The following is a 22,386-nucleotide window of genomic DNA, read 5'->3' on the forward strand; positions in this document are numbered from 1 at the left end:
ATGGGAGCAAATGAAGGAGGAAGAAGAGAGAGTGGAGCACATCCTGGCCCACCAAGCTTTGAGGACAATATCCCTGCTCAGAGCAGCCAATGCACAGAGAGATCCATAGGGGCGGCCCCACTACGAGCCATGACATCCCTCACTGACCCACAGTGCTGTAGGGGACAACATTGGAGACAGTGCAGGAATTGCACCCGATCTGACCCCACCACAATGAGGGGAAACACTAAGGGCGTGCGTGCAACAGAACAGCAAGGGGAACAGTGCAATAAAGTCCCCAAGGAATACCAAAAATAGACTTTGGGGGCAGGGCGTGCCACCCTATCAGACCAGAAAGCACTCCTAAAGGTCAACAAACCGACCTTGAACTATTTACAGGCTTTTCTTTTTTTGTCCCCATTGGTTTTTTTGTTGCTGTTGTTTTGTTTTCTATTATTATTTCTTTAAATTTTAAATGCTAGATCATGTCAGGAAAAAAAGCAAAGAAAAGGGTGGGATGAGAAGCACCAGCTGGTGTTCCCTGAATAAGTGGTCCGTGCACTGGGCGTAGTTGCCCAGCAGGGTGAGGCCAGTGGGAAGCCAGCGCCGAGTGTCCTTGGGGCCCCAGAGCTCCCAGGTGGGAGCAGCTGCTTTTCCCATCTCTGTGCTTCTTCCGGGCACACTTTGGACTGTCGGATTCACAGGGTCTGTGGGATGAATCTGCCCGCTCCCAACAAGGCATCCACCACCCCCAAATCCCTTGTCAGGGCCCTTCCTTCATCGCTCCAGGCCATGGGCAGGCAGTTTGATGAAAAATTGGGGTAATCTGCTCACTGCCAACAACGCATCTACCACCCCCAAGTCCCAAATTGGAGTCCCGGGTCACACACATTCCCAGCTCAGTCAGCCAAGGTGACACTCCGTTCACCCTGTCCCCATCTGTGTGGTGTCGTTCACATGCTTCTGACGGGGGCTTTGCTGTTGAGAACGGTCCCAAGCACAGCCCTGAGTGCAGCCTAGTGTTTCTAAGCACCAGGACACTGAGGAGCCGACGGAGAAAACGGGAGTGCTGGATAACCTTGTCCAGCAGCAGTGAGTGAAACCTTCAATAATCAGCAGTAGATCAAACTCAAAAAAACAAACTCACTGCCACCAGGTCAATCCCAACTATACACATCATATAAGACTCGGTAGGACTGAGTGGAGCTGCCGCTGTGAGTCTCTGAAGCTCTGAATCTCCACAGGAGCAGACAGCCTCACCTTCTCCCCACCGACAGGCTTGAACTTAGGACTTGGCAGCCCATTGCATAGCCCCCAATGCCACCAGGGCTCCCTTCTTTAAGCACAAGGGCACATAAAACAAGAGTATGTACTGAGTGCTTGGTGAACGTTTTTGAGCAGGAAAGCCCAACCTTGTATTTGTCCTAGTTCATTAACTGTGGAAACTTCCTAGAACATAACTACCGCAAACACTACCAATCAGTCGTGCATAGACTCGTGTGCGCGCGCATGCTACCATGCATAGTACATCCTCCTTTTTACACACAAGGGGACCATTGGAGAATTCCACCGCTGTCACCATCTGGAGGTCTGACTTTGTCATCCGTCAACATGACAAGCTTAGAGGGGTCCTCTTTGAAGATTCTAAACTATGAACCCACCCAGCCAAAAGCCATGAACAGGCAGCTTGCTAAGCTGCAAGGCTGGGTGGTTGGGACCCCTCATGTGCCCTGGAGTCCATTGGTGGCAGCGGCTAACCTTTACTGGGCACTCACTCACCAGACTCACCAGGACCAGGCCCCAAGCCAGCCGTTCACAGAGCCTGGCTCATCCCACCTTCATGGCTACCTTCCTCCCACCTTACAGAAAACACACCGAGATCTGAGAGGCAAGGCAACTTTCCCCAAGCTCACGATGCTAGGTAACAATGGTACCGGCACATTCTTCACTCCTGCCCACTGGCGTTCTGGGGAATGCACACGGCCCAAGGACAGCGGCTGCAAGTCAGAGTGATGCTGCCAGAAACACACACTTGGCCACAAAACTATAGCCCTGGGCTTCGGGTCCAAGACCTGTACGAAAGATGAATTAAGGGAGGGTCGCACTCAGCAATCAGATCTGAGCTCTCGGGTTTTCACTGTCCACCCTCCCGTGAGGTTGGTGTAATCACACACTCTCCACCAGGGGCAGGGCAAGCTGGCAAACCCAAGTCATTGGCCAGAAGAAGGGCACTCAGTACCTGGTCTTTAGGCAATGTACAGGATCCTTTCATGGTGGCCATGTGGACTAGGTGCCTCTACCCAAGCCACAAAGTGTGGTGTTTTAAGGGAAAGCAGCATCAAGAGGAGGAGAAGGGACAAGATTTGGCTCCTTTGGCCCCAGGAGACCCATACCTCCCTGGCTCAGGCACCCAGCAGAGCACGGAAGCTACTCCGTGAGGGGAGAACGTGTGGCATGGTTGAGTGGCTAGTTTGGTACAAGTGAACAAGAAAAATGCCTGATGGTATGCATCCAGGGCCTCAAAAACCGCTGTAACCTGTGAGTAATGCCACCTCCAGAAAGACTGACACATGGGTGTGCATGCCCGCATGTGCACATACTCACACGCGCACATACACATGCATCCCAGCATTAGTTACAAGAAGAAAACACAGGAAATTGTCTTAATACCCAGCAAGCCAAAGCTAATACCATAGAGTCCGTTCCAACTCATGGAGACCCTGTAAGTGTCCAAGGCTGTAAATCATAGATTTTCGCAAAGGCAGACAATCAGATCTTTCTCCCACAGAGCAACTGGTGGGTTCGAAGCACTGACCTACTGGTTAGCAATGGAACATTTCCCCATTGCACCAATTAAACCAAACCAAGTTCACAGCCATCCAGTCGGTTTCACCTTGGAATGACCTTAATGGACAGAACAGAACTGCCCCTGTGGGTTTCTGTAACTCTGTTCAAGGGACTGTAAAAGTCTCATCTTCCTCCAATGGAGCAGCTGGTGGTTTCAAACTGCTGACCTTGCTAGCAGTTCAGTGCATAACCACCATGCCACCAGGGCTCCTTTATACCCAGCAATGTAGGTGAGAGGAGGACAGTAGTCAGCCATCCCTGCAGCACCATCTCCATGCTGCATCCAAGATGATGCTTGATAATATGCTTTTGCCCCATGTGGAAACGCTTATACTAATTCAAAGGAGGAGCTAGTAAAAGAAATCGTTGACATGATGTCAGCTCAGCTTTAAAACAGAAACGAGCAAAGAAGACAGAAAGGAAATGTAGCGAAATGCTGGCGTCAATCGCTTTCTCCCTCATCCACTAACATGTTCCATATGTTACACACACACACACACACACACCCTTATGAACATAAACATGATTGGAAAGAGAGGGTGGCCTAGGCTTCTTGATAACAGGGGCAACAGAGGCCGTCGGAGATAAGCAGACGCATTTCTGCACTGGGTCCTCATCTCCCTTCTCGGGTTAGGCCCTGAGCAAGCTGCATGGCCCTGCAGAACAGCGAAGAAGTGTAGTTAGAAGGAAGAGAAAAACACACACACACACACACACACACACACACACACACACACACCCCTCCATCAGAACTGTGACAGGCAAAAACAAGGAGGCCCCAGGGTCCACAAACACCCACGGTCCACAGCAGTCTCAGACAGGGGTTGTCAAACTTTTTAAACAGGGGGCCAGTTCACTGTCCCCAGACCCGTTGGAGGGCCAGACTATAGTTTAAAAGAAAACTATGAAAAAATTCCTATGTACACTGCACATATCTTATTTTGAAGTAAAAAGCAAAATGGGGAAAAACACCCAGAGGGCCGGATAAATGTCCTGGCGGGGGGTGGGGCACGGACCGTAGTTTGAGGATGCCTGGTCTTAGAGCAAGGAGATAGAGGGCCCCAAGGAAGTGACCGGAGAAGAGCAGCATATATATTATAGGAGTCGACTGACACTTCAAAAGACATACATTTTTAAAGCTTTGTTCTGGATGGATCCGCACACAGCAGGGAGTCCTGGTGGCACAGTGGTTACGCTGCCAACTGCCAATCTGAAACCATCCGCATCCTCCATGGGAGAAAGACGAGGCTTTCTACTCCCGTCGAGAGTTATTGTCTTCAGAACTCACCAGGGGCAATTCTACCCTGTCTTAGAGGGGGACTGAGTCAGAATTCACTCAATGGCAGGGAGACTATTTGAGTTTCACACACAGTAAACACATTCCCGTCCAGCGAGTTCCCTCAGTCAACACTGTGTAATGCCTGTCCGCATTCTCACGTTGCAAGCCTCGCTGTCTGGCCCCCTTCTCGTAGACCCACAGCCCCCGCGCCCTCTCCTCCAAGCTTCAGAGCTACCTGTGTCCTCTTGGTCCCACACAGATTTTCAGTCCTCATGGGGAACATTTGTTTCTTTTTAAGCTAACCTGCAATGTAGTGACTAGGTCACTTCAGGGGCTAGTCTCCTTCCAAGGTTTAAAGAGCACCTCAAAGCGGATGTCTGAGGGATTCTCCCAGCCTCCGAGAGTCTAGTCAGTCTGGATGCTGGGAGAGGGTAAAGTTCTCCCCCACACGTTCCTCCCGTTCTGTCAGAATCTACTTATTACCCTGACTAGATTGGTCCGGTAGTGGCAGCCAGGCACCATCTAGTACTTTCTGGTCTCAACACAGTGCAGAAAAAGAGGAAGGCCTGCAACAAGATGGACTGACACAATGGCTGCAACGAGAGGCTCGAACATAAGAGCGATTATGAGGCTGGGGGAGGACGGGGCAGTGTTGTGTTCCACTGTATACAGGCTCACTGTGGGTTGGAACTGGCTGAACCGAACCTAACAACATCACCTTCTGTGTTCCAGAGAGGAATGAGTCTTACGATAAAGCCAAATAGCTTAAGGGAGATTGGGAGAGACCTAAAGTTTCAGGGCAAACAAAGGGCCACACAGCTAGGGCACGTGATGGAAGCCGACTGACTAGCCGTTCTGCAATGCGAGTCATTCAGGAGATGACAAGCACTGTTTACCACTCTCTCAACCTCGAGATGTAGTCCTGCGGATACAATCCAGAATCGTAATAATGACTGTGTGGTAGGAGAGAGTGCAATTGTGACAAGTCTTCGGTGGCCAGAAAACAGGTGGGAGCAGAGGCGATTGTGAGCCATTGGCGCTCAGCTGAAGACCCAGAAATGAAGTTCTAAGCCTGGGAGGACCAGGAGCTGCTGAAAGAACCCACAGGACTGCGGTGGAGGGAGTGCAGTCAGAATGTTCCAGAGAAGCAAGGATCAGGTGACTTCATCTCAAGTTCTTTGTTATCTGGAGAGACAGGTGGCGAAGTGGTTAAGCATTGGCCTGGTAACCGGGAGGTCAGCTGTTTGAAACCACCAGCCGCTCTGCAGGAGAAAGACAGGGCTTTCTACTCCTCTAAAGAGTCACAGTGTCAGAAACCCTCAGAGGCAGTTCTACCTTGTCTTGTAGGGTCACTATGAGTCAGCATCCACTCGACCGATGTCCGTGAGTTCAGTTTGGTTTGCCTTGGTTTGGTTTGAATAGGCAGAGCAGGCTGCAGCCAGCTCGGCAATTTCTCCCCCAACAAGCTGGGTGCAGTCGCTGGCTAGGGGGGAGCAGCAAAAGACAGCTCACGTGGTAATGGCATGGTTTCTAAGGGCCAGGTGAGACAACAGCTCAAAGAAGCCAGCAGTGTTAATGTCACTAACGCATTTTACTCATATTTGCACCAATATATCCGAGCTTTATCACTTCAACATATAATGCAATGAGTTGTGAAAGAGAGATGCTTCGAAATCAAATGTGCGGTCAACAGCGCAAGTCTCAGGGCCAACATTTCAGGTGCAGTTGGTGGCAGCAGGCTGCCTTCAACAAGCCCCCACTGCTCAGAGCCTCAAGCACCTTCTGGCAAAAAGGCGAGGGTCAGACTTGATCTCCCAGCCCTGCTTTCACCAAGCCAAGGAGCTAATATCTGCCCAGCCTCTTGGAGCTTATTCCCACCATGCTTCCCCTGTTCACAGCCATCAAGTCGGATCTGACTCATAGCAACCCTGTAGGGCAGGGTAGAACTCTCCCTGTGGGTTTCTGAGATAGTACCTCTTTACAGGAGTAGAAAGTATCATCATTCACTGAGAGTGGCTGGTGGTTTTGAACTGCTGACCTTGTGGTTAGCAGCCCAACATGTGACCATGATGACACCCTGGCTCCTTATGCTTCCTCTCGCTCTCCGAAAAGCTCCAGAAACTGTGGCTCAGAGAGCCTGATTGCTCTGCCCAAAGTCACACAGCCAGTAGGGGCCAAGTTCAGGCCACCTTGCTACAAACCCAGCCCCCTTGTCTACAAGAGTACTATTTGCTAAGCCCTTTGATCAGAGCACCCAGCACACGGGCCCTTCTCCCCAGAGGGAGAGGCTCCATGGAGACCCAGAGGAGCCACTGAAATTTAAGGACCCATTCTTCCTATGTACCAACTTGTAACAAGATCCCATCATATACCCTTCTCTGCTTCCTAGGCTACAGGACATCTGGAGGTTTAAATCACTCCACAGCTGGGTGACATTCTCATCCTTGAATGCATTATTTATTACTCCAACCATGACTCCCACATTGTGAACAGGGGGTGGGGAAGTGGGGGGGTGGTGGAGAGTGTACAGCTCTGTAGCCATCCAAAGGGTGTGGGTGCCTGTCCCAGGTGTCCAGCCTGGATGTCCACCCACCTCTACCACCAGCCCCAACTAATGAACTAAATGGAATGACCCAGAGGCTAATCCACTGATTAAAGAATCCACCTAGCAACTCCTCCCCATTGCCACTGGACATGAACTTGAACTTATCTTACAAAGTCAGTGTTATCCGTGGCAGATGTCCAAGGCAAGGGGGATGAAAGGGGATGCAGGGCAAAAAATAGAGAGCAGAGCAACCACACCCCCAACATCAGTGAGAAGGGCAAAGAGTTCCAAACCCTAAAAGCTTCCTGCTCAGCACCAGGGCCCATGGCCATGGGCTCCTGCCACCACTCCAGCCACCTCGCACCATCTCCCATGAGCGCTTTTCCCCAGGCAACCCCTTAGGGATTCCCCTCCTGGCTTCTCAATCAACTTCCTAGCACCCCCAACCCCTAGCAGAGCTGTCACCTGCAGGCAGGCCAGTGCACCAGTGCAGCCCCAGGAAGGCACCACTGGACTCGGTGCCTCAATTTCCCTGCCTGTAAAGTGTGGGGACCCCAGTGCCCTAGCTGCAGGGAGGATGAGCACCCAGAGGGTGAGTGGGTCCCGTGGGCATCACAGAGGGGACGTTGCTGACCCAGAGCTCCCTGCCTGGGTGTTTCAAAATGAGATCAGTAGGCCTGCTTCCTTTTGAGTCCGTCTCCCTGAAACCTGCCCACAATGCCCACCGCACGACCACTCCCATGCCTCGCCCAGTGACAGATGGGGGGTGGCTGCCCATGAGGTGCCTCTGGCCAGGAAGGGGAGACTTCTACCAGAGACCCACCAGCACTTCTACACCCGTAAGGAGCTACAGCCTCAGAAGCCTGTCTACAGTGTCAAAACTGAGTTGGTGGCAGTGAGTTTCTGAGACCCACCACCAACTAACCAACCACATACTGCCAAGGAGCCGATCCTGCCGGCTCTGGGCAGAGCTCCTTGTACACAGACCTCCACCCCCACACTCCATTCCATCCTCACAACCAAGTCTCCACAGTTTATTTAGAAAGCTGCCTCTAAGCCAAGTTTGTATTTAAACTGGAACCCGGTGGAAGTTAAAGCTAACATCCCCTTTATCTCTGGAGTACATAGCCTGCCTGTCCAAGCATTGGAAACATGAAAGAAATCTTCCCAGATAAACACTCAAACAGCATTAACACAAGAGCACAGCCTTAGTAGTAGTAGCAATAATAACAATGTCTCCAAAAGCACAGTCATCATACTACTAGTAGTTGTAGTCGTAATAATAGTAACAATGTTTCCACATGGATCAAGCTTAGTAATCATAGTTACAATGTTTCCATGTGGACTGAGCTGCAGCACCCTTTGGTTACTGGTGGCTAATTGTTGCTCACTGCAGAGTTAGCAGTTCTGAACCACCAGCTGCTCAGAGGGAGAAAGACAGCTTTCTACTCCCGTAAAGAGGTATGGTCTTGGAGGCCCACAGAGGCAGTTCTACCCTGCCCTACAGAGTCCCTGGGAGTCAGCCTGGACTTGATGGCAGTGAGAGGGGTTTGGGTTTGGGTTTGGAGGTGTGGGGGCAGGTGGACTGTACTAGCTACTATCAATTTCCCAGTTTTACAGCCAAGGAAACTTGAGAACCAACTTGCCTGCGAAGCTCGGTCAGAAGTGGCAGAGCAGGTCTCCTATCCACACGGTCGGACCTGGTAGAGTCCACTCCACCCTCTGGGCTTGGCGGATTTCTAACCCAAGGACACAATGGTTTGCGTCCGGCATGCTGGCAGAAGACCCACGAAGGGACAGAGCTTGCTGATGGAACTGGCCCTGATCCCAGGAGAGGGACCTGTCCTCCCATGCTCTGGGCCTGCGCGGTCATGGAAGACGGTGACTGGGGTGTCAGGCTGGAGGCAGCAGAGGAATCAGGCGATTCTGCTCCGTGGTCAGGCGTTCTGCACTGAGCCGTCCTCTAGGGAGCCCATTCCAAGCAGTCCGTTTTGTCTCTTGTGCACAGGCTGGAGGGACCCAAGCTTAGGCCAGCAGACACCTCCCAGGAGTACACACTTATACCCCTGTGTGGTGGCTAGGGGTCAGACCATCTGAATGGCACCTAGGAACATCAAAGCAAGCAGACTTCAGGTGAGGGCAGGTCAAGTTCGAGCTGGTAGCAGAGAGCAGACAAAAATTAAAAGGGGGAGGAGGGGAGGGAGGGGATAAAGGGGAATTGACGTGAAAGAGTTCAAGAAGAAAGACAATGCTTTGAAAATGATGGTGGCAATAATTGTACAATTATGCTTGATCTAATTGAATTATGGATTGTTATAATATCTGTAAGTGCTCCCAATAAAAATATTTTTAAAAAACAAAAATAAATGATAAAAAGTGGGCAGGTCAGAGGGGAAATGAGGAAAAACCAAGGTCGCCGGGTGGGGCAGCAGCTGGGCGACTTCTCCACGTCACACACCTCTCCCCTTGCTGCTGAGTCAGGCTTTACCAGTGAATGTGTTCCACTGCTAGCCCCAAGGTGGGAGGTTCAAGTCCACCTGGAAACAGCATGGAAGAAAGGCCTGGCAAAGTGCTTCCAAAAATGCAGCCACTGAAAACTCAAGTCAGGCAGTGCACACGTTCTCCTCTGAGGAGTGGAGGGTTGCACCGCAAGTCAGCAGGTTTCCCCGTGGTCCTTGCACAACCAGGATGTGGTCCTTAAACACGCAGAATGAATACCAGCAGCAGCATGCCATGGTGGGCTGTGCATTCTCACGGGGCCAAGGCAACTCCTTTGGCATGGCTCTCTCACTCAATTCCCCAAAGAACCAAGGAAGGCTTTTCTCCTGCTTCTCAGAGGCCGTAGAACAGCAGTTCTCAACCTGGAGGTCGAACAACCCTTTCACATATTTCCGATGGTCTTAGGAACTGAGAGAGAAAGGGGGAACTGGTTGCAATGATCAATGCTTACAACCCCCCAACCGAGGGACAAACAACAGAAACGTGGGTGAAGGGAGACAGCGGACAGCGTAAGATATGAAAATAATAATAATTTGCTTCCCCCCGCCCCCACGGGGGCCAGTACTCAGGCGCACACAGGCCAGCAGAGCCAGCATGCCCATCACTCAGAGCTAGGTTTGTCGGAAGACCTGTCACCCCACGGAGACCCTCGAGAAGTCTCGGCTCGACAGGAGCTGAAGCTGATTGGCAAAGATGGGCTCTGGAATAAGCGTGAGGTCGGGAGGGTCAAATTCACTCTGGTCAAGATCCACAAAGCCACCCGGAAGTTGCTGATGCTGAACGAGAAGGGCCAGCGGCGTCTGTTTCAAGGCAATGCACTGCTGCGGCGGCTGGTCCGCATTGGGGTGCTGGATGAGGACAAGATGAAGCTGGATTACATCCCGGGCCTGAAGACCGAAGATTTCCTGGAGAGGCACCTGCAGACCTAGGTCTTCAAGCTGGGCCTGGCCAAGTCCAGCCACCCTGCCCGCAGGCTGATCGGACAGCACCACATCAGGGTCCGCAAGCAGGTGGTGAACATCCCATCCTTCATCATCTGCCTGGACTCCCAGAAACACATGGACTTCTCCCTCCACTCGGCTTACAATGGAGGAGGGCGTCCAGGTGGGCGGAAGAGGAAGAAGGCCAAGAAGGGCCAGGGTGGAGCTAGAGCTGGCGAGGAGGAAGAGGATTAAGCCCACCCAGCCCCTCCTGGGTCTAGTTTCCCAATCAAATAATAAAAATAATCAAGAAGGAAAATAATAATAATAATAATTTATAAATTATCAAGGGTTCACAAAGGTGAAGGGTCGGGGAGGGAGGGGAAAAAAGAAGACCTGATACCAAGGGCTCAAATAGAAAGAAAATGTTTTGAAAATGATGTATGGATTGTTTTAAGAGCTGTAAGAGCCCCCAGTAAATGATTTATTTTAAAAGAAGGAAAGCAAGCCTCACACGAGGCATTAGTAAGTGTGCAGGAGCTACTTGCAGTAATTGCTTGCTCTTCCATCCTTGGTCCGGCCCTTGATTTCCAGGGACTAAATGGAGGGGAGAAACCTGCAGGCCACCTAACAGGGATGTCCCTTAGTTGACAGGACAAGGGGGACACTATTAGACACACCCACGCAGCTTCTCCAAGAAGACCTGAAGCTCATTTGGGGGTAACCACGGGGCGGGCGCTGAGAGCGGATGGACAGAAGATCCATCAACCGAATTCGGCTTCTTCTCAACTCCAGGTCCACGTTCAAGTGGTCAGCACAGCAGGGAGGGGTGAAGCAGCCCAGGACAGCTGACCAGGGCTGGGCTTCATCACTCTCTTGCTTATGCCCAGTTTGGAGGTGACAATGTTTAAGAGTAAGGCATCTTAGATAAGGTGGGGGGAACATCGAGTGGACTTCCCTGATTCCCCACACCCCATACCATGCTGTGAGGCCAAGCCCCTCTCCCCTGCCAGCTCTCAAAAAAAAAGGCCAAACTCACAGTCATCCAGTTGATGTCCACTCATAGCAACCCTATAGAACAGGGCAGAACTGTCCCCGTGGGTTTCCAAGACGGTAACTCTTCGCAGGAGTGGGAAGCCCCATCTTTCTCCCTCAGAGCAGCTAGTGATCTGGTACTGCTGACCCTGCAGTTAGCAGCCCAAGCCATAACCACCACACTACCAGGGCTGCAGCTCTAGGGGTGGCTGTAAATCCCAGGAGGGCAGGAGGTGTGTGGTGGTTGTCTTTATGAGCTATAGTGAAAGTGTCTAAAACTGATGTGCAGGGCAGAGGTTAATAAGGACACATGCTGTTTTACGACTGGTGGGTTGCTGTGCAGCTGGTCGGACTCCTGGTGACCCAGAGAGTGTACAGCAGAACTGTTCCAGGCGGTTCTCCAGGCTGGGACCTCTCAGGAAGCAGACCTCCATCCAGACCTGAGCGGGTTTGAACTGTTTGTGTCGCCAGAATATGGTTAGAAGGAACCTAGCCAAAAAAAGAAGCAGCAGCCTAATAGTGTGGTGGTTAAGCACAAGGTGGTCAGTTCAAACCCTTCAACTGACTTTTGGGAGCAAGATGTGGTGTCTGCTTTAATAAAGACTCACAGCCTTGAAAACTCTCCAGGGCAGCACTAACTCCGCACACCAGTGACCGGGCCCCACTGTCACATACAAGTATCTAGAACTGCCGAGGAGCCCTGGTGGCATAGTGATTACGAGTTGGGTGCTATCCACACAGTGGACAGTTCAAATCCACCAGTCGATCCTTGAGAGGAAGATGGGGCTTTCGACTCCCATAAAGAAACTCAGAAAGAAGAAAGAAAGAAAGAAACTCGCAAGGCAGTTCCACATTGTCCTGTAGGGTGGGCATCAACTAGATGGCAGTGACTTTAGAGTTGTTGTTCTGTTTTGTTTGAGGGTGGCCTGGTTCTGGTCTCATGGGCTTGCACGGACACGATGGACTCATTCGTTCCATCCACAGCCACAAGCCCTGCGGATGAAGTCGTCTCCCTTTTATGTCTTCAAGTGGGGAGATGGGCTGCAGAGACCCCAAGGCTCCCACGGGCCTGGTCCTAGGACTCACCACTTCAGTGTGATCCTGTAAAGTCCAGAGAAGCCTCGTCTCCTCAGCTGCTGTCTCCAAAATCCCACCCGGGGATCTTTCCAATTCCCCTTTCCTTTAGTAAAAGCTCAGCATCCAGAGGAGACAGCCGTTGATGGAATCTTCAGCTGTGTGACTCAGACTTCTTCAGATAGTCCAGGTGGGGACACAGCTCCAAGATGCTACTTAAACCTCCTTCCTGCCCCTCGGCTCTGAGCCTTCTGTCACTCCCTGTTGCTGACTGAATAACATCCATGCTCTTCAACAAGGCCCAGAAAAACCCTTGGCTGCCTCTTCCATCTCATGGCCAAGAGCCACTCTGAACCCCTCCAACATCACCCTCCAAACAGAAGTTCTGTCTCCCTCCAAACATGTCTTCATTTAGGCTGTCAACCACTCGGTTCTGCTTGGATGAGCAACAAATGTCTATGGAAGCGGTATCAAGAAATAAAACTCTGTTCTGCATTGGGCAAGTTTTAAAAGGCAAAGATGCCACTTTGATGCCAACCCGTGCCATGGCATTTGCAATTCCGGTGCCTCACAGTCATGGAAAAGCTGAACAATCAAACAGGAAGACAGAGGTGGGAAAACCATTCAAACGGTGATGTTGGGGAAGATTGATGAAATGCCCCTACAAGATGACACAAAGTGATCGTGGAGCCTTATGAGGAAGATCTGACAGAATAACGAAAACGGCTTTGGTGAAGAAAGAGCCAGGAAGGTTGTGCCAGGGAGTGTGTTTCATCATCGATGCACCTCCTTATTTTTCGAGGGTAGCCGGGTCTATCCTATTAGAATTGTGCTGTGAAACTACCTGTCTGCCCTACGGCCTTGTTCTTCCTCAGATTTCTTTTTGCTGGTTTCCCAATCTGAAAGAACATTGAAACAGAACCCAATTTGAGTCCCTTGAGGATGTCAAAACTGCTTTGGTGTGCTGTGACTCAAAAAGAGCAGAAGTCTTGGGGGAAGGGTTGAAACATGGACACACTGCCTCCAGATGTATATAAACCTGGATGTAGGAGGTTAAAAAATAGAGCTTCCCGATTTGATATTTTTGCTTATTAATAAAGGTATCCTGATTTTTTAGCAGTAAAAAAAGAAAGAAGTACCACAGCCCAAAGAAGAGACAAATAGTGTTATAAGACCTACTACCCTACTTCAAAGAAACAAAGATGGCGAGACTTCAGCCCACTTCCGTTGGACACCTTATCAGGAAAGACCAAACCCAAACTCACTGCCATGAAGTAGATTATGACTCAGTGACCCTTCAGGGCAGGATAGAAGTGAGTTTCTGGGACTGTAAATCTTTACGGGAAAAGAAAGCCTCACCGTTCTACCTTGGAGCAGCTTGTGGGTTTGAACTGCTGACCTTGTCGTTAGCAGCCCAATGTGTAACCCACTATGCCACCAGGGCCCCTGTCGGGAAAGACCAGTCACTAGAAAAAGACACTGTGTTGTGGTGGTGGTTGTTAGGGGCAATCGAGCTGGGTCCACGGCATAACAACCCTACGCGCTATGGAATGCGACACTGCCCAGTCCTGGGCCATCCTCCCAATGTTCCCTATGATTGGGCCCCTTGTTTCAGTCATTGAGTGAATCCGTCTCCTTGAGGACCTCCCTCTGCTTTACCAAGCATGAGCTCCTCCTTCTCCAGGGATTGGTCTCTCCTAACAACATGTCCAATGTACGTGAGACTAAGTCTTGCCTCTCGTGAACACTCTGGCCGCACATCTTCCAAGCCAGATTGACCTGTTCTTTTGGCAGCCCGTGGGACTTCCAATATTCTTCTCCAGCACCACAAGTCAAGCACTTCGATTCTTCCTCAGTACAATAGAGAAGTTCAGAGAACCAGTGGGAAATTCCCACTGGGATGCAGGGGAACAAGAACCAGAAATGTTCCCCTCAAACATACCAGCAAACATGTTCTGTCACACAGACACACAGGGTCGCCATGAGCAGGGGCCAACTTGAGGACAATGAACAACAGCCTCTTCTCTACCTTTTCACACACATCCAAATCACATGCATCCTAGGTCACATGCTGTGCATGATCAACAAGACACATGGTACATTCCAAGTTTGTAAGTAATGTGTGTGTGTGCACATGTCTCCTCCTGTCAAAAGGCATTCAAGGTCAAGTTCAACTAGCCTTTGGCCCTGGCTGCCCTCCAGCCCTCCTGCTCCACCAAAGATCTGTTCGAAGATGACCTTTCCAGGCCATCTGTCAGATGTTCACATGCATCTCTAATGGGGCTGCTCTGTGAATGACCCACCTCCTCTGGTAAGTGGGTAGCTGCCATGGGTACAGATGGTCTCCATCTTGCAGCATAGTCCAACTACTCTGTACGGTCAGTTCACAGATAGATCCTGTGCCACTCAACCTCACCTCCACCTGAGTCAGGCTTCCTACTCTGCCCACAGTTTAATACATGGAAACTGCTTCTCTTGGAAGTCATCCTTAACATCCTTCCACAGGACAATGGAGAAACCACCGGTGCATCCATACTATGGTCTACCACTTGGAAGGATCTCAAATGCGTTTTGCCAAGAGAACACAGCCAGATTCAAAAGGTTGCGTGCTGTGTGGTTCTGTGGATGTGACATTCGGAAGAGGCCAAACAGAATGAGGCACTGGTTCCATGGCAGACTCCTCGGTTCCTCAGGGGAGACCCAGGTTCAGGTCCTGGTAACTGGGACCCTGGCACCACCTCCACCCATGGGTCTGTGGAGGTCTGCATGTTTCCACGATGCTGAACAAGTTTCGGGGGAGCTTCCAGACTGAAACAGACTTGGGAGAAAGGCCTGGCGATCTACTTCCAAAACACTGCCTTTGAAAACCCCATGGATCACAAAGGTCGATCCCTAACCAATCAGGGAGATGGTGGCAGGGCTGGGCAGTTTAATCTCGTTGTACAAGGGTCACTGTAGCTCGATGGCAAGGTAAGGTCAGAAAGCATATTAGTGGCTACTGGGAGCTGGGATGGGAATCGTGGGGGTGATGGAAATGTGTGTGAATTTGAGTGAGGGCACGAGGTGTCGAAGGGATCAGGTGTAAGGCATCATCAGAACAAAAAATCTTATCATAGTGAATGATGGGGGGAGTGCGGAGTGGAGACCCAAAGCCTATTAGTAGGCCACTGGAGATCCCCTTGCAGAGGGGTCGCAGGGAGGAGATAAGCCAGTCAGGGTGTGATATAGCAACCATGAGAAATACAACTTTCCTCTAGTTCCTAAATGTTTCCTCCCCGCTCCCACTATCATGACATGAATTCTACCTTGCAAGTCTGGCTGGACCAGAGGATGTACACTGGTACAGATAGGAACTGGAAATCCAGGGAATCCAGGGCAGATGAGCCCTACAGTACCAGTGGTGTGAGTGGTGATACTAGGGTAGAGGGAGAGTGGGATGGAAAGAGGGAACTGATTACAAGGAACTATATGTGACCTCCTCCCTGGGGGACGGACAACCGAAAAGTGGGTGAAGGGGGATGTTGGACAGGGCAAGATATGACAAAATAACAATTTATAAATTATCAAGGGCTCATGAGGGAGGAGGGAATGGGGAGGGAGGGGAAAAATGACGACCCAATGCCAGGGGCTTAAGTGGAGAGGAAATGTTTTGAGAATGATGAGGGCAATGAATGTACAAATATGCTTTACACAATTGATGTATGGATGGATTGTGATAAGAGTTGTATGAGCCCCTAATAAAATGATTAAAAATAATAAAAAATAAAAACAAGGTAGGAGGCCTTTCAGTCCCAGATCTTAAAACCTAAAAAAAAAGAATTTGAGTGAGGGACTGCACAACTCTGTCACACAGCTGTGTGTATTCATCAAAACTCAGCACTGTAGACAGAAAGGGGTGACTATGTTGTATATAAATTCTACCTCGATGGATCTAGCTTTAGATTATTAGTGAGGTCTGGTATCATCCATTCTGCTACCTCTCTGATAACCTCATTACCCGTATGTTACACCCACACTGCCTGCAGTGCTTTGTCTTTCCTGACTGGCTTTCGGCAAGGCTTTGTGCTGTTGTTGTCTAGTAAGTGCTGTCAGGTAGTGGGTCTCAACCTTGTAACTCACTGCCACGGAGGCCTTTCTGCCTCATGCAGGGCAGGAAACAACGGCCCCTGGGGATTTCAGAAACTGTACATCTTTATAAGAGTAGAAAGCCCTGTTTTTCTCCAGAGCGGCTGGGAACCTCAAGCTACTGACCTTGCAGTTAGCAGCCCAAATCTCAACCACCACACCACGCACACAGCAGGGATCCCTCAAACACCTGCTGCCACCCTGAGACTGGTAAGGAGTCAGGGGGTACGAATGCACAGTCACACGCCTGAGCCGGAGCAGCATGTCCTCCCCCAAGGCCTTCCCGGCTCACTGCCACCCTCTAGGACAGGCGCCAGGTTTGGGGGATTCCGAAGGCTACGTTATAGAAACCGCTGCCCATCACATCTACACAGAGCTACCTTTTAGTCTGTAGTCAAGCACATAACTGCTGCATCACCAGCACTCCCCAGAAGTACCTCCAGAGCAGAATAAATGCTACCCACCAATGCTAATCACATACAAATATGTCAGGAATAGCCACAAACATCACTGGTCTCACCAAAAGGTAGCAAACTGGGGTCCAGGGTGAACATTTTGTAAGCTATGTTATTTGCCTAAATTTGTTGTTGTTGTTGTTGTTTCAAAAATTGAGAGGCTGTGATGTCATAGCCCCTAAACTCTAAAAACCAAACTCACTACCACCGAGTCGCTTCTGACTCAGAATGACCCTACAGAACTGCTCCTGTGTGTTTCCAAGACTGACACTCTTCCTGTGGGAAGAAAGCATCATTGTTTCTCCTGAAGAGCGACTGGTGGGATTGAACTGCAGACCTTGAGGTAATCACGCCAACATGCAACCCACTGTGCCACCAGGGCTCCTTTGCCATAGGCCAAGAACTAGGCTCTAAAAGAAGAAATATAACTGGAAAACAAGAAACTGGACAAACATAAACAACCTTTTATGAAGCTCAGTATCCAAACCAAAGGAATGAGACTGTCGACAAGACAGTTGGTGTGCAGAAATATCATTGAACAAATCGACAACCAGGTAGATTTCCCTACCTGATAATTACCAGGGAAAACAGGGCAACATATGTACAAAGATACTCGACACAATGGATGTATGCATGGATTATGATAAGAGCTGTAAGAGCCCCCAAATAAAAAAAAATTTTTTTTAAAAACAGCACAGAAAGACAAAACTGGGATTGCCCTGAAATCAAGAAATAGTACCTGTTTATTACAGACTTTTCTCAATTGTCTCTGATTTGTGAACTTTTTTTAAAGAGTGTATTTGGGGAAACAGATTTAGTTTTACAGAAATGTGCCCCCTGTACCGCCTGGCCCCCAAGTATACTGCTTCTCCTCCTACCAGCGTCTTGGCACCGGAGTAGCACAGGACTTACCATCAATGGGCCAGTTTTCACTCACCACTTTGAACCTCAGTCAAGGATTTCAATGCAACAAGATCCACAATCGACACCCAGGGAAGCAATAGTGAGCTGGGGAAGGGTCTCCTATATTTGATGTTCTCACTCACTGCCATCGGGTCAATGTCAACTCATGGCGACCCTATAGCAGCTGGTGCTTTTGAACTGCTAACCTTGCAGTCAGCGGCCCAAAGTGTAACCACTATTTATTTGAGGCTGGATCGTTCCATGTCGTAGTCATAGCCCTGTCCACTCGGGTTCTGGTGTCCCTCACAGAGAACGCCCTCTTTCAAATGCCTTGGTCACATTTCTAAATGCAAGTCTGGACGGGGGCTGGTGGGTCCCCCCAAGCTTTCAGGATCCTGTGCTCCCACCACAATCTGATCCTGCCTCCACCTCACCTGGCCCCCTCAGCCACAGTAGAGGATAAGGCCATGTAGCCTCACACCTAATCGGCACCAGCCTATGCCCAATAGTACACACAGTGCCGGGGAACAGGACTGTGCGGAGACCAGAGACATAGCATCCTGCTCCTCCCGGACCAGTCTGGCTTCAGCCTGCCTCCCATCTCTCCTAGCAGATATCCCACCATCTGCTCTGTTTGCACCCTGGAAGCCTCTGAAAAACAGGGTGGGTTTCTGGTCCATCGGATGCCTGGGGCCTGGTCCTCCTGCACTCCCCCAGGAGGTTCAGATTCCCCACCCATACCTCCAGAAACAAGGACGTGTGAGCACATACCAATAGCCAATCAATCAATCAATCACTGTGAGCAGAATGGCAAACCCGGGGACACTTACCAGACAGACAAGAGTCCTGAGGAATCATAAACCTATCAAATGGATGCTTTCTCATGTCCATTTTTTAGACGAGGAAGCTAAGACTGAGAGAGGTAAAGCAACTTGCCCAAAAGTAAGCTGAAGTTTACTTGGCCCCCAGGCCTTCTACACATGCCCAGTCTCCTTCTCAGGCTGCAAGTGGCCCTCCCCTCAGGGCAAACCCTCCACCTCCACGTGACCGTGGACCAAGCCGGTTTTCTTGAAGACAAGGTGATGGGATTCAGCAGAGGGTCAGGGCTGGCCAGGAACAGGACCCCACTCTCAACAGCTCACGGTTAACAAGGAATCTCAAAACTCACTGCCACCCAGTCGATTCCAAATACAGAGACCTTACAGGACAGAGAACTGCCCCTGTGGGTTTCTGTGGCTGGAAATCTTTACGGAAAAAAAAGAAAAAAAAAATCTTTACGGAAGCAGAAAGCCTCATTTTTCTCCCGCGGAGCGGCCAGTGGATTTGAACGGCCAGCTTTGTGGTTCGCCATCCACTGTGTAACCCATGTCACCACCAGGACCCCAAACAAGGAATGGAGCCAAAGCCGAGTAAATAAACATGTTCTATGACTCAGACCACCACACTACCCGGGCACCAACAAGATCACCACCACTACCACCACCTCATGCCCCTAAAACGGGAGGGGGAGAGGCAATGCAGTCCCAAATTGTGCAATTAAAACCAATGTCAAATGGGGCCACTTCAGCATGATATGTGTAAGTCTTGGTGAATGCCTTGCTTGGATTTCATTATTTGGGTTTTGTTTGAATAAGGGGGCAGGGGCAGGGGCTATCCCAATTTCTCTATGGCATAGGGTCTCTGTGTGCAGGGAGAAGGCTAGACCATTCCCAACGAAAGCTCTGTATCTATCTAAGAAAGAAGACAGGAAGTCCAAGCTCCCAAACCCTAGAGGGATTCCTGGATGTTGTACTTTGCAAATCATAGGGTTCACCATCAAGATAAAGATGTTCATCCCATCCTGGGGCTCCCTTCCCCAGACCCCAGACCCTTAAGCTTCCCAGCACTGCAACCTCCCATTCCCCACACCGGCCAAGGCTTCTGGGTTCCATGATGTGCAGCCTGCTCCACTGGGGTAGGGTGGGGGGAAGGGAAGCAACCAAAACACGTGGTGACCTGATGTCTCCGTGCAACATGTTCCAGTTTCTATTTGTGCCTGGGGTGGCGTGGGAGGCAGAACAACACACTCCATGCACATACTCTTTCTTAAGTCTCACTCACCTCTACACTTCAGAGTCCAGGGAGTCCAGTGACCCTGGTCCACATCCCAGAGGGCCACTCCCTGGCTGTGTGACCTTGGGGGTTGCTCTGACCTCTCTGTGTTGAGGCTGTCCTAGGCTGCACAATCCTAATAGCAGTCCTAATGAGAAGGATTGCTGAGATACTAGATGAGATCATGCCTCCTGGCATCTCCCCTGGCCCACAGAGAGTGTTCCAGCAATACCAAACACTTTATTACAATTTCCTGTAAGAATTATCCATGAATGTCGCAGGTTATAGGACCTCCACGTTCATTCAAGGATGATGATGATTGTTATGGTTGTTGTCATCAGTTCCTTAGATTAACTGGGGCCTGAAGAAGCAAAATGACTGAGAGAGCACCTTCTGGCAATACCATTTGGACAAAATCCTGCAGGAAGGCCTAGAAGGTTCTAAGATTGTTCTAGGGAAGGAGGGTCACACTGGCTGTCCACAAGACTCACAAGGATGGTCAGAATTATTACATACACTGTGGCTGTGTTCTGACGGTACATCAGCCCCCCCAGCAGTCACTTGGGGATCCTGGTCCTGTACTGAGATCACAACTCAGCATCAAGAGCAGAAAAATAAAAAGAACCATGCCGTGTGCTATGGCCGAGGCCAACTAACTATACAATGTAAAGTAAGAACCACGTGTCTGTGAAACACACCCAAGGACCCCGGAGAGGATCGGGTCCCATCCGGGCTACCTCTCTCTCCACGTGGATGGCAGCGATCCAAGGCCGTCTGCTTCCCCAAGGCAGGGCTGAGCTGCAATTGGCCGGACCAGATCGAGGGCCACTCAGTCAAAGAGGAAGAAGGACGGTGTTGTCTACAGTCCAGAAGCCTCCTCCTCTGAGCTGGTCAGGAAAGGTGTCCAGCCCAGGCAGGCAGAGGGCCTAGGCTTTGGTCAGCATGGCTCCCTCGCCAGCCCGCCTGCCGCTCGGGAGAAAAACACTTAGGAGCCAAGGGTTGCATTCGGACTGTGCAAATCCAACCCAGCTCATGGGCCAGGAACCACACAAACTGGAGTGGGTCCGGCAGTTCACAACCCAAAAATAGAACTCCTTCTTTCCAACCCAGAAACACTCTAGCCAGGGACAGAGGGTGGGAAGGACACAGGCTACACAGGCGAGGGGAATGGGGGAGGGGAGGGATGGTGTATGCAAGAAAGGGACAGAAGAAACTCATCATTTCTTTCTTTTCCCTTTCAAGAGAACCTAGTTTCATGCAAAATCCTACACCCAGCCAAGATAAAACCACAGTTACAAAAGGCCCCCTTAACCAAAAAATCACACAACAGTCACCTCCAGGCACAGGGTCCCTGTGGGCCCAGACTCCCACTTGGGGTGCCAGTCCAGCCCACATGCCCACTCCAAGTCCACACCTTCAAGCAGCAGCTTCCATCCGATGCCCACCGACCGGGCAATCCACCTGGCTTGTCCTCCCCACAGAGCTGAATGGGTCCTTTGGTCAAAAGGCAGGTCTTTCCCTTAATCCACCTTCTGGGAAGTTCCAAAGAATCATGTAAGCCACTGCTCTTAAGAGTGTTAGAAGGCACAGGATGGTGACAAGTGAACAAGTCTCAACTTGTCACCCCAGTATGCAAAACAGGTCTGCAACATCCTATAGCAAAAAGCAAGGCAGGCCCAGGACTCTGTCCCAAAGGCCCCCACCCACCTGCCCCACACAAACACACGTTTCTCCCCAGCAACTGAGCAACCCCACGGAGCTCCCAGAAACTTAAACAGCAGAACCACACGCTCTGGCCCCTAAACCCTCAGGAGAGGTTTCCTCTCTTCCCTCACCTTCTAGACAGGCCTTGAGGCAGAGGCTGGAGCAAAGAGAAGACTAGCCCGCGCCTGCAGTGTCCCGGGACAATCGGGGATGGATCGGCACACGGACACGCACGCGCCGCATGGCCGCCCTTCCTGAAAGTCTACAGGCAGGCAGACCAGACACTGGCATAAAGAAGCGCACGCGAGCCGACGCTGGGCAGAGCCAATGAAATCAACAACCCCATCCTCTACAGGAGGACCTGATAAGGGGGTCGGTGCGCCCAGCAAACCCAGAGATGCGATGCCACCGCAGGGAGGTTGAAAAACAAAACACAAAAACACACACACAGACGTGCGGAGTGTTTGGAAATCACTTCTCCCCACCCCCATCCCCCACCTCCCCCCTCACCAGTCCTGGAGGGGCTGGGGATGGTCCAGGGACAAGAGCTCCAGTTTCGCAAAGGGACTCCCAAACCCTATCAGCGCCCCCAAATCTGCACTGACTGGTAGGGGGTCGCGTTTAGAGACGGCCGAATCCGCCCCTCATCCAGAGCATATAAATCCGGAATTCTCTCGAGGCGCCGTGCCACCCCTCCCCCTCCCCCACCCCACCCCGAGCGCCCGAACTCACTGCCAGTCCAGAGTCAGGTGATGAATCGAACGCGCGATGAACTCACAGACTTCGGGTCCGGAAAGCCCCTTTCCAGCGCCCAACTCCTCACCGCGCAACCCCACGCCAGGCCCGGGCCCGCGAGTCTCCAGCAAAATTCGAACTTACGGGGGGGTGTATCCAGCCGCGTCGCCACAGGTCACCGCCGCATCCCTCCGC

The 22,386-nt window shown here is 50.9% G+C and overlaps 1 long non-coding RNA gene and 1 pseudogene across 1 annotated transcript in view; one reads left to right on the forward strand and one right to left on the reverse strand.

Annotated features, from left to right (window-relative positions):
- LOC123521369 overlaps positions 1–22,382 on the reverse strand; it is a 176,522-nt gene extending 154,140 nt beyond the window's left edge. Inside the window, exon 1 of the long non-coding RNA XR_006679821.1 lies at positions 22,336–22,382. This is a non-coding gene — a long non-coding RNA (uncharacterized LOC123521369). The remainder of the gene's footprint in view (positions 1–22,335) is intronic.
- On the forward strand, positions 9,744–10,324 carry LOC101653606 (annotated as a pseudogene).
- Positions 22,383–22,386: the final 4 nt, after the last annotated feature.

Source organism: Echinops telfairi, unplaced genomic scaffold (assembly GCF_000313985.2).
Source record: "Echinops telfairi isolate 266 unplaced genomic scaffold, ASM31398v2 ScPeMD7_1;HRSCAF=3_0, whole genome shotgun sequence".
NCBI lineage: Eukaryota > Metazoa > Chordata > Mammalia > Afrosoricida > Tenrecidae > Echinops > Echinops telfairi.